The sequence below is a fragment of the Canis lupus genome, chromosome 3, assembly GCF_011100685.1.
Source record: "Canis lupus familiaris isolate Mischka breed German Shepherd chromosome 3, alternate assembly UU_Cfam_GSD_1.0, whole genome shotgun sequence".
NCBI classification, from domain to species: Eukaryota; Metazoa; Chordata; class Mammalia; order Carnivora; family Canidae; genus Canis; species Canis lupus.
In genome coordinates, this window is record NC_049224.1 from 15,807,278 (window position 1) to 15,823,850 (window position 16,573).

General features: G+C 33.8%; 1 long non-coding RNA gene and 1 pseudogene across 6 annotated transcripts in view; both read left to right on the forward strand.

The window, feature by feature from the left end:
* LOC102151182 overlaps window positions 1–16,573 on the forward strand; it is a 143,842-nt gene that overhangs the window by 26,059 nt on the left and 101,210 nt on the right. The gene's annotated exons all lie outside the window — the stretch shown is intronic.
* On the forward strand, window positions 7,238–8,523 carry LOC119871115 (annotated as a pseudogene).

Here is a 16,573-nt window from a genome sequence, read left to right on the forward strand (position 1 = left end):
TGTGGACATAACTTTTGACAGTCTGTTAGTATTTTGTGTATACCTAATGTTGTGTGTGTTTGCTGTACGCATGTTATCTCCTATATAGATTCTTTTTAAGACTTTATTTATTTACTTGAGAAATAGATAAAGAGTACAAGCAGGGGGCAGAGGCAGAGAGAGAAGCAGACTCCCTGCTGAGTGGGAAGCCCCTCATCATAGGGCTCAATCCCAGGACCCTGAGATTCATGACCTCAGCCAAAGGCACATGCTTAACTGACTGAGCCATCTAGGTGCCCCAACATGTATGGATTCTTTTTTTTTAATAGAGATTTTATTTATTTATTTATTCATGAGAGATACATAGAGAGAGGCAGAGACACAGGCAAAGGGAGAAGCAGGCTCCACGCAGGAAGCCCGATGTGTGACTCGATCCCAGGACCCTGGGATCACAACATGGGCCAAAGGGAGGGGCTCAACCACTGAGCCACCCAGGCGCCCCAACATGTATGTATAGATACTTTAAGAGGAATCTTGACAATGCTTCCTTGGAAAGCCTGGTGTATCTTTAGCGTCTGCCACAAGTGGAAGAATTGCTGTTTAATATATAAATTTGCTAGAGGCTGAGATCCTTGTTCTGGGGGATTATTCACATATGCATATAAAACAGGTAGGCTAAAATGGTGACATTAATTTTCTAACAGATGTATAATAAAGTGTGAAATGTTAGTTTGACCATTGTTGAGGAAAGCCAAATGCATAAATTTTATAGACGTTATAGATTTTTTTTTTTTTTTTTTTTTTTTTTAACAAATAGAAACCATTGAAAGATTTTAGGATGCAGATTGTGTTGTCTTTAGCATATGTGTAAAGTCTTTTGTTAGTGGCCATTGCATATTGCTTCAAGTTTACCTCCAGCAGTCCTCTTCTTTACCAACTAGTGTCATGTATACTCCTTACATATCTTCCTCAGTTAAAATGAATACCTTGGAGGTGCCTGGGTGGCTTAGTTGTTTAAGTGTCTGATACTTGATTTTGGCTCAGGTTAGGATCTCAGGATTGTGAGATCCGGCCCAGTACTCTGCACTCAGTGGGGAGTTTGCTTGAGATTCCTTCTCTCCCTTTTCACCTCCCCCGTACTCTCTCTCAAATAAAAAATAAATCTTCCCCCCCTTCCCCCCAAAATGCCTGAATAGCTTGTAGTTACTCTACAATAATTAGGTATTGGGCACTTTTGTCTTCATTAATATTTTCTTTCTTGCCATTATGATCTTTTCTCTTTGTTCCTGTTGAATACCAACTTTTTAGTCAAGATTCGGGAATGCCTTTTTTCTTTGAAGGCTTTCCTAACTACTGACCTTTGTCATTGAACCTTACCTTCTTTGAACCTTTCTAGTACAAGTTTCTATTCTAGAATCTTATATTTTGTATTTATATACCTTTATATTTTATTGTACTTATGTACATATCTGTTTCTTTCTAACTAGACTGTAGATAGACTGTAGATTTTTTAATAAGCAAGTACAAAGGCTATGTGTCTAATTCATGTTTATATCCCCAGTTTTTAGCACAATACCTGGTAGATATAGATGCTTAGTAAGCATTTGTTAAATAGATGAGTAAATAAATGGTTCAACTATAAAGGAAAGAAAAGATTATCCTCACAGTTGGTGTGATAATGGTGATAAAGTGCATTCCAAGGTGGAGTGCTGCTACTCTTTTTAGGGAATATTCAGTGTTGAAAATAGTATCTTTCCTGAGGTCTCACTGTAATCTTACTAGCTTCTAGAATTAGTATAGTGTACGTCTCAAGTTTTGTTATCTTGAACTAACCATGTATTATTAAAATGAGTCCACAAAATTTCAATAGGTGAATTTTTTCATGAATAATATATTTTAATAATAAGTATAATAGGTCTTGACTTAAGGATTCTCTTACTTCCCTTAAGGAGATCCACATGTGCTTTGGTGTTATAATCAATCTAAAGTTGGAAAAGGACCCTTCTGCTTGAAAATGATGAAAAATTTTGTCAAGGAATGAACCTACTTGTTACTACATTTAAAGTTCCATTTGCTTTAAAACCATAATTCTTATGTTATGGAATTCTGGTTAAAATGGTTATAATGGCCAGTATTATCAGAATGACAGATTCTAACTAACATAGGTTAGTAGTTTTACATTTTGAAAAACACTAATGTGTCATATTACTCCTTTAGTAATATGCAAACTTTAGGTTGGTTCATATTTTGTTTATTTATAATTATTAAGATTATATTAGAGAACAGATGTTCTTTCACCATCAGCTTGCATTAGATTTAACTAAAGAAATATACGATGAAGATAATAAAAAGAAGCTTAAGGCTTCTGATATTGACTATATTCTGTTAAGTGAGCTTGTTTTAGGCTATATAGAAACAACTTAATATATACTGAATTAAAATTTGCTATGCTGAAAATAGCATATTCACTAAATAATTTAAATAAAATGATATAAGTGTCAAGGGGGTTGAATGGAATGAAATTTTCTTTGCTTAAGCTCTAAACAGTAAGGCTTTTAATTTTGTAGGAAGACATTAAATCCTGGTCATTCAACTTGTATATCCTTTAGCCTATTTCGTAGTCAAAAGCTTGTAAGTAAATATATGTGCTGCTGAGAAACAGTGATCAAAAATGGCAATAAAAGTCACATAATGAAATAAGAATACTAAAAAAAAATCCAAGGATTTTACTGTAGCTCATTATTCATTACATTTCTGACAGTCTTCATGATTACAAATCACTTGATTGACTAACTAGACATTCTCAAAGTGAATTATGAATCAGGTTCATTTTTTCTGGTTGATAGTTGGCACATGCTGTAACTCTTACACTTTGTGATATATCAAATTCTTGTAACAGTAATAAAAGATATAATCAACTCTTTATTTTAGGAAAACTATACTGCTTTTTCAAAAACTGAAATGCAGTTGCTAACATTTTAACAACAGAATATAATCTCTGCTTTTGTATCCTAAGGTGGAATTCACAGTGATGACATTATTTTTCAGATTAAAATAAATCTATAGACTGATTTTCCATCAGGCATAAAACTCCAATTGATATCAGTTTTATAGGCTTCTTGGGCAGTTGCTTGAGCCTAGTTTACATAAACAGTTGCTTATCTTAGTACTTAAAAAATGTTTTTAACATTTTTCTTTGAAGGAAATGCAGTTTTCCCTAAATACCTAATTTGTAATGAGGCCATGATGTTGCACACTTTAAAATGTGGAGCATTTTAATGGTTATTAATAGAGGGGGTCTTTTTTTAAGTTGGGAAAAGGGTCTATAGTGACCTGAATCTTGATCTTTCCCTTCTAAAACTTAATCAAGGGGGGTAAATTCTGCTTTCAAATGTATTCTCTTCTCTTTGACTTAATAAGAATTCTTCATGCATTACTTCACTGGCAGTTGAGTGGCAGAAAATTCCTGTAGTACAACTGCATTTGCTTTAATCCCATCCACTCAAGCAGTTGAAAATAAAGTGGGTGTTCCTTAATGTGATATATTCAAAATTTGAGAATCTTGCACAAAATTCAGTCATTGCCTTAGCAAAAGTGAGATTCCTTCATTGAAAATTGTCAGGCATGGGAATGTAGAGCCCCAACTGTGTTGTTTAACAGTGTTGTTATGAGGTCCTCTTACTAATAAAGATTACATACAGTAAAGCAATTCTGTAAATTCTGTAATTTGGTAAAGTGTGAAGGCAAAATCATCAAAGTTAGTGGAAGCTTTGCATATATAACAGTCACAGAATTGTAGTGCCTTGCTTTTTCCCTATGTGAAAGCAGAGTAATTAGTATTTCAGCATTCCAGTGCCTTTTGCTTACTTTTTTCTTTTATGAATAAGATTTCTTTATAACTAAAATTGTTTTATTGCTGTTTAGTTGCAAAAATTATTTTATTGCCCTTCCACTGTCTTTAAAATTATTTTATAAAATATTTTTTTGGAATAATATCTATCTGCTATATTAAATTATGTGAAAATGTGGAATAGTAATGTGTAATTACATATAATTTTAGAAATACAATCATAAGCTGTTTAAAAAAAAGACTTTATTTATTCATGAGAGACACACAGAGAGAGGCAGAGACATAGGGAGAGGGAGAGGCAGAGGCAGGCTCCCCTTAGGGAGACTGATGCAGGACTTGATTGCCCTCCACCCCCATCACGGCCTGAGCCAAAGGCAGATGCTCAACCACTGAGCCACCCAGGTGCCCCCAATTATAAGCTTTTTATTTTAATGTTTTCTTCTTTTTAAAATTGGCTAAGGTTTTTGAATTTATGCTTTAGCCACCTTGAAATTTAATTTTTAATACTCTAAGCATTAATTATATGCTTAATAGTTAAAATTGCTGTTAAACATCTTTTATGGGATTAAAATTTTATTTCTGATTAGGCAATGAATTATATATGTAATCAATTATTACATCCATTTAAAAATTATGACCAAAAGATTAATCCTCCATAGATGTTTTTAACAATATAAACCATCCTGGTAGAATTGGAATTAAGGACTTAGAAATGGAGAGACAGAGGGTCAGTTTATTAATTACAGTAAAAACTTTAAATCTTTTATAACTTCAGTAGATTTTGTGAAATGACCACAAACTAAACTGATATAATAAAATACTGCCATTTTCCAGCCTGGCTCGATGCTTTTTACTTCTTTGACATAGCTAGGTATACATTTGGACTCTAGCAGCATTATTGAACTTCTTCATGTGGTTTGAGGTAAACAATGTGTGCTAAAATGGACTTTTATTGCTCTGACCTGGCAACAGGATTTGGGAATAGAGGAAGACTGGGGTAGAGAGGAGGAGACAAAAAAATAGGTTTTCAGGCCACAGAAATGGACTGAATTATTTTGATCATTTGTTTATGTTTAAATAAAAGAAATTGCTAGGTTATCTCCTTTTTGTAATGTATAACCTGATTGCTTTCCTTAATTGTTTCCTTTGAACAATTTAGTATTAGAACAGTCATTGTGAGAGGGAATGGGAGTATCTGGAGATATGGGAAAACTGAAGGAAAATATTTAAGAAGGAATTTCTTGTATTTGTCTTTTTTGGTAAGTGTATAAAGGGATCAGGATATTCAGTATAAGTAAAATTAACCAAAAGCTTGTGTTCCACAATTTATACTTTAACCCTTAATATTTATTCTCCCTCCCTTACTGCGCACAGGGTACATGACAATAAAACTTTTGTAACATGGTCCAAATGTCTCAGGTTACATTTCTCATTATCAACATTACATTGGTGTATCTATTCTAGTTTTTATGTTAAAAATGATATTTTTGTATTTTGGTGATATAAAGTGAGGTTTTTTTTTTTTAAAGATTTTATTTATTTATTCATGAGAGAGAGAGAGATATCTATTCTAGTTTTTATGTTAAAAATGATATTTTTGTATTTTGGTGATATAAAGTGAGGTGTTTTTTTTTTTTTTTAAAGATTTTATTTATTTATTCATGAGAGAGAGAGAGAGAGAGAGAGAGAGACAAACAGACACAGGCAGAGGGAGAAGCAGGCTCCACGCAAAGAGCCTGATGTGGAACTCGATCCTGGGACTCCAGGATCATGCCCCGGGGCCAAAGGCAGGTGCTAAACCACCTAGCCACCTACGGGATCCCCTAAAGTGAGTTTTTAAATTGGAGGGGTAGCTGGCTGACTCAGTTGATAGAGCATGCAACTCTTGATCTTGGGGATTGTGAGTTCGAACCCCACACTGGGTGTAGAGATTACTTAAGAATAAAATCTTTGTAAGTAAATAAATAGATAGATAGTATTGAGTATTTTTGGTTAAATCCTTCATTGACCTGGATGTGATAAGCTATTTCTCTTCCTTAGGCATATGCTAAATGGTAGAACTACAGATTTGTAGGTATGGAGTACACAATTATGATATCTTACTTTTTGTTATATGAACACTAATATGGTATAAGTACATTCTATATGATTTCAGTGTCTATGCTGTTAATGTTCTGGATAATCTTTAAAAGAATTCTCTGTTTTAGAATTTCCTTTTAGTTGGATTTAATGATAATGTAGTGTTGATTCTGAAAAATCTTTATTATTGTGCAAAAACTCAAAGAACATGAGTGTTAAAGGTGATAGATATGCTTATTTATATTTATGCTTTATTTTAAGAAAGTGGCTCACCCATTTGTGCAGACTGGCAAGTCCAAAATCTGCACGGCTGGCTGGCAGGCTAGAAACCTAGGAGGTAATGTTGCAGGCTGGAGGCATAATATCTTCTTATCTAGGATCATTGGGTTTTGCTCTTAAAGCCTTCAACTTATGAGATGAAGCCCACCCATATTATTGAGGATAATATCTGTTCTTTAAAATCAACTCATTATATGAGTTGGTATATGAGATGGTAGCAGTATCTACAGAATACTTTCATAATAAGTCATGGATTAGTGTTTCATTAAATAACTGGGTACTATATAAAGTATAACCAAGTTGACATACAAAATGAAACATCATGTTTGGCCCTTAAAAAAAATTTATATCACAAGTCACAAAAATGGCTGGGGTCAGGCTGTCAGACTGTTACCACAGAACATACTAGGCAACTTCTTGAAGTGAGAACTATCAATTCCAGAGATAGTAGTTGATAGCCATTTGCTTATTAAGAATTATTGAGTGTTCTTTAAGTGCTATTTGAAAAGAACAGCATGCAAAACCACAAATGGACTGTACTTTCACATATACTGATTATTTTTTAAAAAGTATTTTATTTATTTATTCATGAGAGACACAGAGAGAGAGAGGCAAAAACACAGGCAGAGGGAGAAGCAGGCTCTACGCAGGGAGCCTGATGTGGGACTCAATCCCTGGACTCCAGGATCATGCCCTGGGCTGAAGGCAGGCACTAAACCACTGAGCCACCCAGGGATCCCACATACACTGATTATTATTGATGCTTGGGACAAAAAGTGGTTGTTAACCCAAAGACAAACCATTTACTAAAACCCAAATTTTACTGACTTGCCTTATATAAGTTTTTATTACATAAACCTTGTATCTCAAGGTCTAAAATTGTCAACTTTCTCTTTAATTAAATAATTTATATTACTTTGATACTTTATATAGGGATTTCTAAGAACAGTTTTGGAAATTTTTTCTGTCACAGTCCATTGGTACTGTGAAACTGACTGTTTTTAAGGCACCACTCCTGTTGGGTAACCAGGGTCATTGAAGGATCTCAAGATGGCTGGATGAAAACTTGCCATAAAAGCCATTGACAGGGTAGCTTTGGGGGAGATCATATCTCAAAACCAGAAGGCCATTGTTAACTCCCTGAAATCCGTAGTGAGACTCACCTCCAAGTTGGCTGCTCTCCCTGAAAATCCACCTGCTATCTATCAACTGGGTTTACTACAAAGCCAGTGTGGTCAAGGCTGGCTTGGTAGATGACTTGGATAATAAGTATAATGCCCTGAAGTTTGCTGTGCCAGAGGATAAATATACTGTTCAGGTGGATGCTGAAGAAAAAGAAGATGTGAAAAGTTGTGTTGAGTTTTTGTCTCTCTCTCAGAGGCCAGGTTTGAGGAATATGAAAAAGAGCTGGAGAAGCTGAAGAACATAAATCCATTTGATCAGATGATCATTGAGGACCTGAATGAAGTCTTCCCAGAAACCACATTAGACAAGAAGAAATATCCCTGTTGGCCTGGCAAGCCAATTGAAAATTTATGAACTGAGGTGGGGAGAAAGATCTGGCCCTTGCATTATAAACACAGGACACTAAAAATAATTATATGATAACAAAAAATGTAAAACATCATGTCCTTTAATCTAGAAGTAGAAACTCTGGTCTGTATCCGTTTACATTGACCTTATGTTTATTGACTGCCATAATAATGATAAAAGTTCAAAACTAAGAATTTATATGCTAGATACTTTATGAAACTTCTGATTCCTTCAATCATAGTTCTGTTTCAGAAAAGAGGAAACCCATGTTCAGATAGATTAAATGACTTGCCTGTGGTTGTACAAGCAGTAAGTGATGGAACAGGATTCACACTTTATTCAGATGCTGTTTGAATCTGAAGCCTGTAGTTTTCCCTACCCTACTCAACTTGTATTTGTATGAAACTTAGCAAGACTACTGGATCTTTTGGGATAGGATAGCCTATATACTTACGTATTCCTTAATATATAAGGAGCCATGTTAGTTTTCATTGTAATTTAGGGCTTATTTAATAAAAGTTTCTGTCTTCCATAGTGTATACAACTTTTGCCAAATGATGAAAATATGTCATTTTTTGTCTTGGTTGCCCATAAGCTTATGGTTATTATTAATACTCACTTTTAGTGATTTTCTCATCTGTGGTTCCTCATGTAATTATTTCCTGTGTTCATTTAGTTGCTAAGCTCTTCCTTTAGTTTTAAATTAATGTGTTATATAATAATATTTTAAATTATAAATCACTACAGTCTTTTAAAGATTCCTGATAGACAAAAAGAATATAAAATATTATTTTATTATCTCATTGCTTTGTTTTGTTCATTGATGTGTCCATATACCTAAAAAAATAGATAACGAGTAAATAAATGTTAGTGAATGAGTAGATTCAATTAACATGTATCTCCTAGACATCTAGCTGATTCCAAGCGGAATTTAAATTTACTTACACTTAATATATTTGCTGACGTGGTTGACTTTGCTGTCTTACTTTATGCCTTCTATTTGACATGTGTTTTTCATTTTACTCTTCCTTCTTCCTTTCTCTGGATTGATATGGTGATTAATTTTGTGTGTCTACTTTCCTGGGCTGAAAGGGTATCCAGATACTTGGTCAAACATTCTTTGGTCAGACATTCTGGATGTGTTCATGAGGGTGTTTCTGAATGAGATTAACATTGAATAGCAGACTGAGTAAAGCAGATTGGCTTCCCAATTATGGGTGAGCCTCATCTAATCTCTTGAAGATCTGCATAGAACTGGACTATTTAGCTTTTCCTGCGTCTCAAGCCAGCTGTTTTTCAGACAAGGAAAAGGCCTGGTTCTCAGGCCTTTGGGCTTGGATTGGAATACAACATCAGCTCTCTCCTGGGTCTCCAGCTTACTGACTGCAGCTTTTGGGACTTGTCAGCCTTCATAATTTCATGAGTCAATGTATACATCCATCCTGTTGGTTTTAGTTCTGTTTCTCTGGATATCCTTAAGTTATACAATTGATAATTTAAATTATTTTTTCATATTTCCTCTAATTTAGAAGTTATACACTCTTTTCTGTTCATTTGGTTACTCTGGAAATAATAATAAACATAATGATTTTAGTCTAAAGTTAATCAGTACCTTTAGCCTCCTTTTGGATCATATAAAGACTTTATAACACTTTAACTCCATTTCTTCCCCTCCTGACACACTGTTATTGTGCTTTATATATTTTTTTAACCCCTCAGACTTATTGTTACTATTTTATGTATTTTATATTTATGTTCAAATATGTATTTGTCACTATATTTCCTGTTGTTTCTTCCATGTTATATCTTATATCTGGAATACATTCCTGCTCCTAGTAGTTTATTATTGTTCATTTCTTTTAGAGACTATCTGCTGATAACAAACTCTATTTTATTGTTCTGACAAAGCCATTTTATTTTGTTAGTTTAACCATACTGAGTATAAAATTCAGGATTAGCAGTATAAAATTAGCTGAGTATAAAATTCAGGATTAGCAGTAATTTTTGTCATTATGTTTAAGATCTCATTTCATTGTTTTCTGGTTTTCACTGTTTTTGTGATGTAATTGATCTGATTTTTATGTATCTATGCATGTATATATAGCTTTGAGGCATATTTTGTATATCAGATGATCCACCCATTTCAAGTAATTCAGTGATTTTTAAAAGTAAGTTTAGCAGTTTTGTGCTGAGTTGATTAGTTTTAGAATATTTCTGTCACCCTAATAAGAAACCTTATGTCTATTAACTATTTATCCCTGTCCTCCCTCCTTTATCCCAGATAACACTAATCTATGTTTTTGTCTCTAAATTTTCTTTTTCTGGAAATTTCATATAAATCAAGTCATAGAATATGTGATCTTTTGTACTGGCATTCTTTCATTTAACATAATATTTTTGAAGTTCATGTATGTGGAAGCATGTATTAATAATTTGTTCTTTCTTTTGATGAATAGTATTCCACTATATGGATATACCACATTTTGTCTCCATCAGTTGTTGGACACGTAGGTTTTTTTTTCAGGTTTTGACTATGAATATGAATAATGTTCCTAAAAGAATTCATGTGTGAATCTCTATGTATATATGTTTTCATTTCTTTTGTGTAAATCCCTAAGAGGAGAATTGCCCTGTTATTTGGCAGATTTATTTTTTATCTTTTACAAGATACTTCTAGACCGTTTTCCAAAGTGTTTGCATCATTATATTCCTACCAGTAGTGTGAGGACTCCTGTTTCTCCACATTCTAGCTAACATTTGTTATCTATTTTCTTTTTTTTAAATGAGTTTGCTTTTTATTTTAAGATTTTATTTATTATTCATGAGAGACACAGACACACAGACACACACACACACACACACACACAGGCAGAGGGAGAAGCAGGCTCCATGCTGGTAACCCAACGTGGGACTCCATCCTGGTTCTCCAGGATCATGCCCCAGGCTGAAGAAGGTGGTGCTAAACCACTGAGCCACCTGGGCTGCCCCATCTATTTTCTTTTTTTAAAGTAATCTCTACACCCAGGCATAGGGCTCAAACTCATGACCCTGAGACCCTGAGATAGTGTCCCTACTAACTGAACCAGCCAGGCATCCCTATTATCATCTAATACAAAAAAAAAAAAAAAAAAATTATCATGGCCATACTAGTGGGTGTGAAATTGCTTCTTATTGTAGTTTTAATTTGCATTTCCTAAACTAATGATATTGAACATCTTTTATATGCTTATTAACCATTCATATATATTCTTTGGTGAAATGTTATTTTTTTTTTTTTTTGCAAATTTTACCCATTTTTGAGATTGTATTGCTTGTATTCTCATATACAAAGGATTCATTGTTTTGTATACAAGTCCCTTATAAGATAAAATTTTGCAATATTTTCTCTCATTTTGCTGCTTCTCTTTTAGTTTTCTTAATGGTGTCTTTTGAAGTGCAAAAGACTTGAATTTTGGTGAAGTCCAATTTATCAAATTTTTTTGGTGTTAAATTTAAGAAATATTTGCCTAATCTAGGGTCTTAAAGATAATCACCTGTATTTTCCTTTAAAAGTTTTAGTTCTCACATTTAGCTCTGATTTATTTTCTGTTAATTTTTGTATATAGTATGAGACAAAGGTCTAACTTCATCTTTTGGCATATGGATATCTAGTCCTAGTATCATTCATTAAAAAGGCTATCCTTTATTTCTGTGAATTTCTTTTACACCTTTGTTGAAAATCAGTTGACCATAAGTATAAACATTTATTTCTGTACTCTCACTTCTATTCTAGTGATGTACATGTCTATCTTCCTTTGCCAGTACTACATCATGTTGATAACTGCTGCAGTAGTTTTATATTAAATTTTGAAATTGGAAAGTATAAGTTGTCCAGCTTTGCTTTTCTTGGTCAAAATTGTTGTAGTATTCTCTATGAATTTTATATAAATTTTGCAATTTTATATAATTGGCGATTCTATATAAATTTTAAGATTATCTTACCAATTTCTGCTAAAAGGCTGCCTAAATTTTGATAGGGAATGAATCAATCTGGGGAGAGTTGCCATTGTAACACTATTGAACTTTTCTACTTCACAAACCTGGCATCTGACCTTCTTTTGAAGGTAACCTTCCCCGCCCCCCCCCCTTCCCCTGCCCACTGTGACTGCTTTAAAGGTCTTGCTCTTTCCTTTTAGATTTAAATAATTTCATGTGATGTCTTTAAGTGTGGATTTCTTTTTATTTATACTGGTTGGGAATTTTTGGCTTCTTGATTATGTGAATTGGTGTCTTTGATCAGTTCTGGAAATTTTGTTGACTTCAAATACCGTTTTTTATAAATCTAAAATATGATCAATTGAAACATGCACCATTTATACATCACCAAAAGAGAAAACAATGTTACTAATGCCTTAATAATAGTATTATGCGGGGGTATCTGAGTGTCTCAGTGGTTTAAGCATCTGACTCTTGGTTTTAGCTTAGATTGGATCTCAGGGTGGTGAGATGCAGCCCCATGTTGGGCTCTGCACTTGGCAGGGAGTCTAGTCTGTTTGAGATTCTCTCCTTCTTCCTTTGCCCTCCCCCTGATCTTGCTCTCTTGCTTACACACACTCTCTTTCAAATAAACAAAATTTAAAAGAATAATATGTGATGTATGAAATGGTCATGCTGATCCCCGTTGCTTAGAAATATGTCATTTTCTCAAAGGATTTGGCAAACTTTTCTTCATTTGCATTGCTTTGTGCATAGTTTTTTTTTTTTTTTTACCTGTCTCTCTGTAAGAAAACATAGCACAATTTCATATATTTGTATCTTTCTTTTTTAGTTCCTGTAAGTAGTTACTGCTTTTTCAACATGTACAGGTCAGTTCAGACTACTATAACATCCCATAAACTGGGTGACTTAAATGACAAACATTTATTTCATAGTTCTTAAGTCTGGGAAGATCAAGACAAAGGTGCTGACAGATTCAGTGTCTGGTGAGGATCTTGCTCCTGATTTGCAGATGGTAACCATCTTGATATATCCTCACATGGTGAGGAGAGAGGTCATTTTTCTCATTCTTTTCTTACAATGGTACCAATCCCATTCATGAGTTCCATCCCCAAGATCTTTTTTTTTTTTTTTTTAAGATTTTATTTATTTATTTATGAGAGATTATACACACAGAGAGAGAATGAGAGGCAGAGACACATGCAGAGGGAGAAGCAGGCTCCATGCAGGGAGCTCCATCTGGGACTTGATCCGGGGTCTCCAGGATCACGCCCTGGGCCAAAGGCAGGAACTAAACCGCTGAGCCACCCAGGGATCCCCCCCATCCCCAAGATCTAATTACCTCCCAAAGGCTCTACTTCTAAATGCCATCAAATTGGGATTAGGACTTGAACATATGAACTTTGAAAGGATACAGGTTTTTAGCCCATAGCACAAGAGTATAATGACTCCTCATTTATGGCAGTTGTTTCAGTCATGGATACTTCTTGCTTCTCTAATGTCAGGTTGTATGTCTGTGTATATTCTTTAGCTTCTCAACTTTTTTTCTAAAGTTTATTATACATTGTATGACATTTATAATTATGTATAAAAATTATACATAATTTTTAAAAAGATTTATTTATTAGAGAGAGTGTGTGAGCAGGAGGAGGGAGAGAGAGAATCTCAAGCAGACATCCTGCTGAGTGGGGATCTCACACCCCCACATCATCACCTGAGCTGAGATTAAGAGTCATGGGCTCAACTCATTGAGCCAGCCAGGCACCCCTACGTTGCAATAATTTCTTAATGGCAAATCATAGTTTATCTTCCTTTCTTTCTTTCTTTGGTACTGAAACCTGGGAGAATCGTTAGTTTTTAAAAGTTTACTTTTTAGAGTACAACATGGAGATTTAATATACACATACATTATGAAATGATTACCACAGTCAAGTTAATTAACATATCCATCACCCTAGAAAGTTTTCTTTTGTGGTTGAGAATGCTTAAGATCTACTCTCTTAGCATAGCAGATCGCATATGTACAATACAGTGTTCTTAACTATAATGGTGTACAGGGGATCCCTGGGTGGCTCAGCGGTTTAGTGCTGCCTTCGGCCCAGGGTGTGATCCTGGAGTCCCAGGATCGAGTCCCGCATCAGGCTCCCTATGAGGAGCCTGCTTCTCTCTCTCTATGTGTCTCTCATGAATAAATAAAATCTTAAAAAAAATAATGGTGTACATTAGATTTTCAGAATTTATTAATCTTGTTACTGAAATTTCATACCCTATGATGAATGTGTCTCCTCGTTTCCTCTACCCCTGTCTGTGGCAACCACTGTTTTACTCTGTAGTCTATGAGTTGAATTTTTTTTAGATTCCACATAAAAATGAGTTTATATAGTTTTTGTCTTTCTCTTTAAGACTTATTTTATTGAGCACAATGTCTTCCAGGTTTATCCGTATTGTTGCAAATGAGAGTTTTCTTCCTTTTTGATGACTAAATAATATTCCATGGTGCATACATACCACACTTTTTAATGCATTTATCTGTGATGGACACTTGTTTCCGAAATTGGCTTTTGTGAATAATGCTGCAGTGAACATGATGGTGCAGATATCTCTTTGAGATAATGATTTTATTTCTTTTGGATATAAACCCAGATGTAGGATTCCTGGATCATATGGTAGTCTTTTTTTAAGTAAATTATACCTCCAATACCAAGAATTATATGCTCTACTGTATAGGCCAGTCAGGCACCCAACGGGTGGTAGTTCTGTTTTTGATTCTTGAGGAACCTCAAACTTTTTCCATATTACCTGTCTCAATTTATATTTCAATATATATTCTCTTTTCTCTATTCCCTTGCTAAAACTTATTTGTTACCTTTTTGATGATAGCCATCCTGACAGTTATGATATAATATTTCCTTATGGCTTAGATTTTCCTGGTTAGTGATTCTGAGTATTTTTACATACCCGTTGGCCATCTGGAAAAAAATGTCTATTTAAATCCTTTGCCCATTTTTAAACCAGGTTATTTGTTTTTATACTGTGTATTATTTACTTATTTTTTGATATTAATCTCATCAAATATATGATTTGCAAATATCAATTTTAAACAATATTCATTTTCCTTTGGAGAAATTCCATTTCATTCTTTTCCTAATCTGCTTTTTTACTTCATGTAGTTTCCTATACCTGTGTATATTTTTAAGTGTGCCATTCATTTATTTTTAAATGTAGTAAGCATAGTTTGATAATTTGTATGTGACAGTTGTAATATTTAAAGTCTTAATGTGTCCCTTGCTGTTGTTTTTCATTTATGTAAGTTTTTGTCACCTGATGCTTTGTTTCCTTGTATTCTTGATTATCTTTTTCATTGCCCTTCCAAAATTATTTGGAGAGTTCTGGAGGCTTAGAATCAAGCTACCTTTCTATAGAGAAGATTTACACTTGCTTTTGCCAAAAGAACCTAGGACCATTTAAACCAAATTATAGCTTGAGTTTTTCTAGTCATTCAAGGGTGGTCAGCAAATCCCCATAAAGGCCAGCCTATGAGCAAAGATTATCAGTAATGGTAGGCTGGGAGACTTATGGTTTCAGGCCTTTATATTTAAGTCTTTAATTCATTTCAAGTTAATTATTTGAGTGATATAAAGCAGTAGTCTAGTTTTGTGTTTTTGCATGTGGCTGTCCAGTTTTCCCAGCCCTATTTACTGAAGAGCCTGTCTTTTCCTCTTTGTATATTCTTGGCTCCTTTGTTGCAGATGAATTGACATGTATTTGTGTGTTTATTTTTGGGTTCTTTATTCTGTTCTATGTGTCTTTTTTCATGCCATTACCATACTGTTTTGATTATTATAACTTTGTAATATAGTTTGAAATCAGGGACCATGATGCCTGTTGCTTTGTTCTTTCTCAAGACTGCTTTGGTTATTTGGGGTCTTTTGTGGTTTCATATACAATTTTAGCACTGTTCATTGATTGATTGCCATTGGGATTCAGGGTCTTCTCTGGTTCCATATGAATTGTAGGATTGTTTGTTGATTGATTGTTTACCATTGGGATTTTGATAGAGATTGCATTGAATCTGTAGGTTGTTTTGGGATCATATGGGCATTTTAATAGTATTAACTCTTTCAGTCCATGAGTATGAATATCCTTCCATTTATTTGTGTCTTCTTTAATTTCCTTCATTAGTGCCTTAAGGTTTCCAGTATATAGGTCTTTCACCTCCTTGGTTAAATTTATTGCTAGGTATTTTATCCTTTTTAATGTAATTGTAAAGTGATTATTTTTTGAATTTATTTTTCTAAGAATTTGTTATTAGTGTATGCAATAGATTTTTGTATGTTGATTTTGTATCCTGTAACTTTACTAAATTTGCTGATTAGTTCCTATAGTTTTTTGGTGGAGTCTTTAGGGTTTTCTATATATAAAATCATGTTGTCTGTGAATAGTGACAGTTTTACTTATTCTTTTTCGATTTGGATACTTCTTATTTATTTTTCTCACCTTATTGCTGTGGCTAAGATTTCCCATATTATCTTAAATAAAAGTGTGGAGAGTGGATATCCTTGTCTTGTTTTTGATCTTAGAGAAAAATTATATAATGTTAGCTGTGGACTTTAAATCTATTGCTTTTATTATGTTGCGGTACATTTACTTTATACTTTGTTGAGAGTTTTTTTAAAATCATAAATGGTTGTTGAATTTTGTCAAATGTTTTTTTCTGCATCTCTTGAGATGATCATGTGATTTTTATCCTTCAGTTTATTAATGCACTGTATCCTGATTGATTTGCAGATGTTGGTATATTCTTGCATTCCTGGAATAAATCCCACTTGATCATGGTATATTATTCTTTTAATGTACTTTTGAATTTGACTAATATTT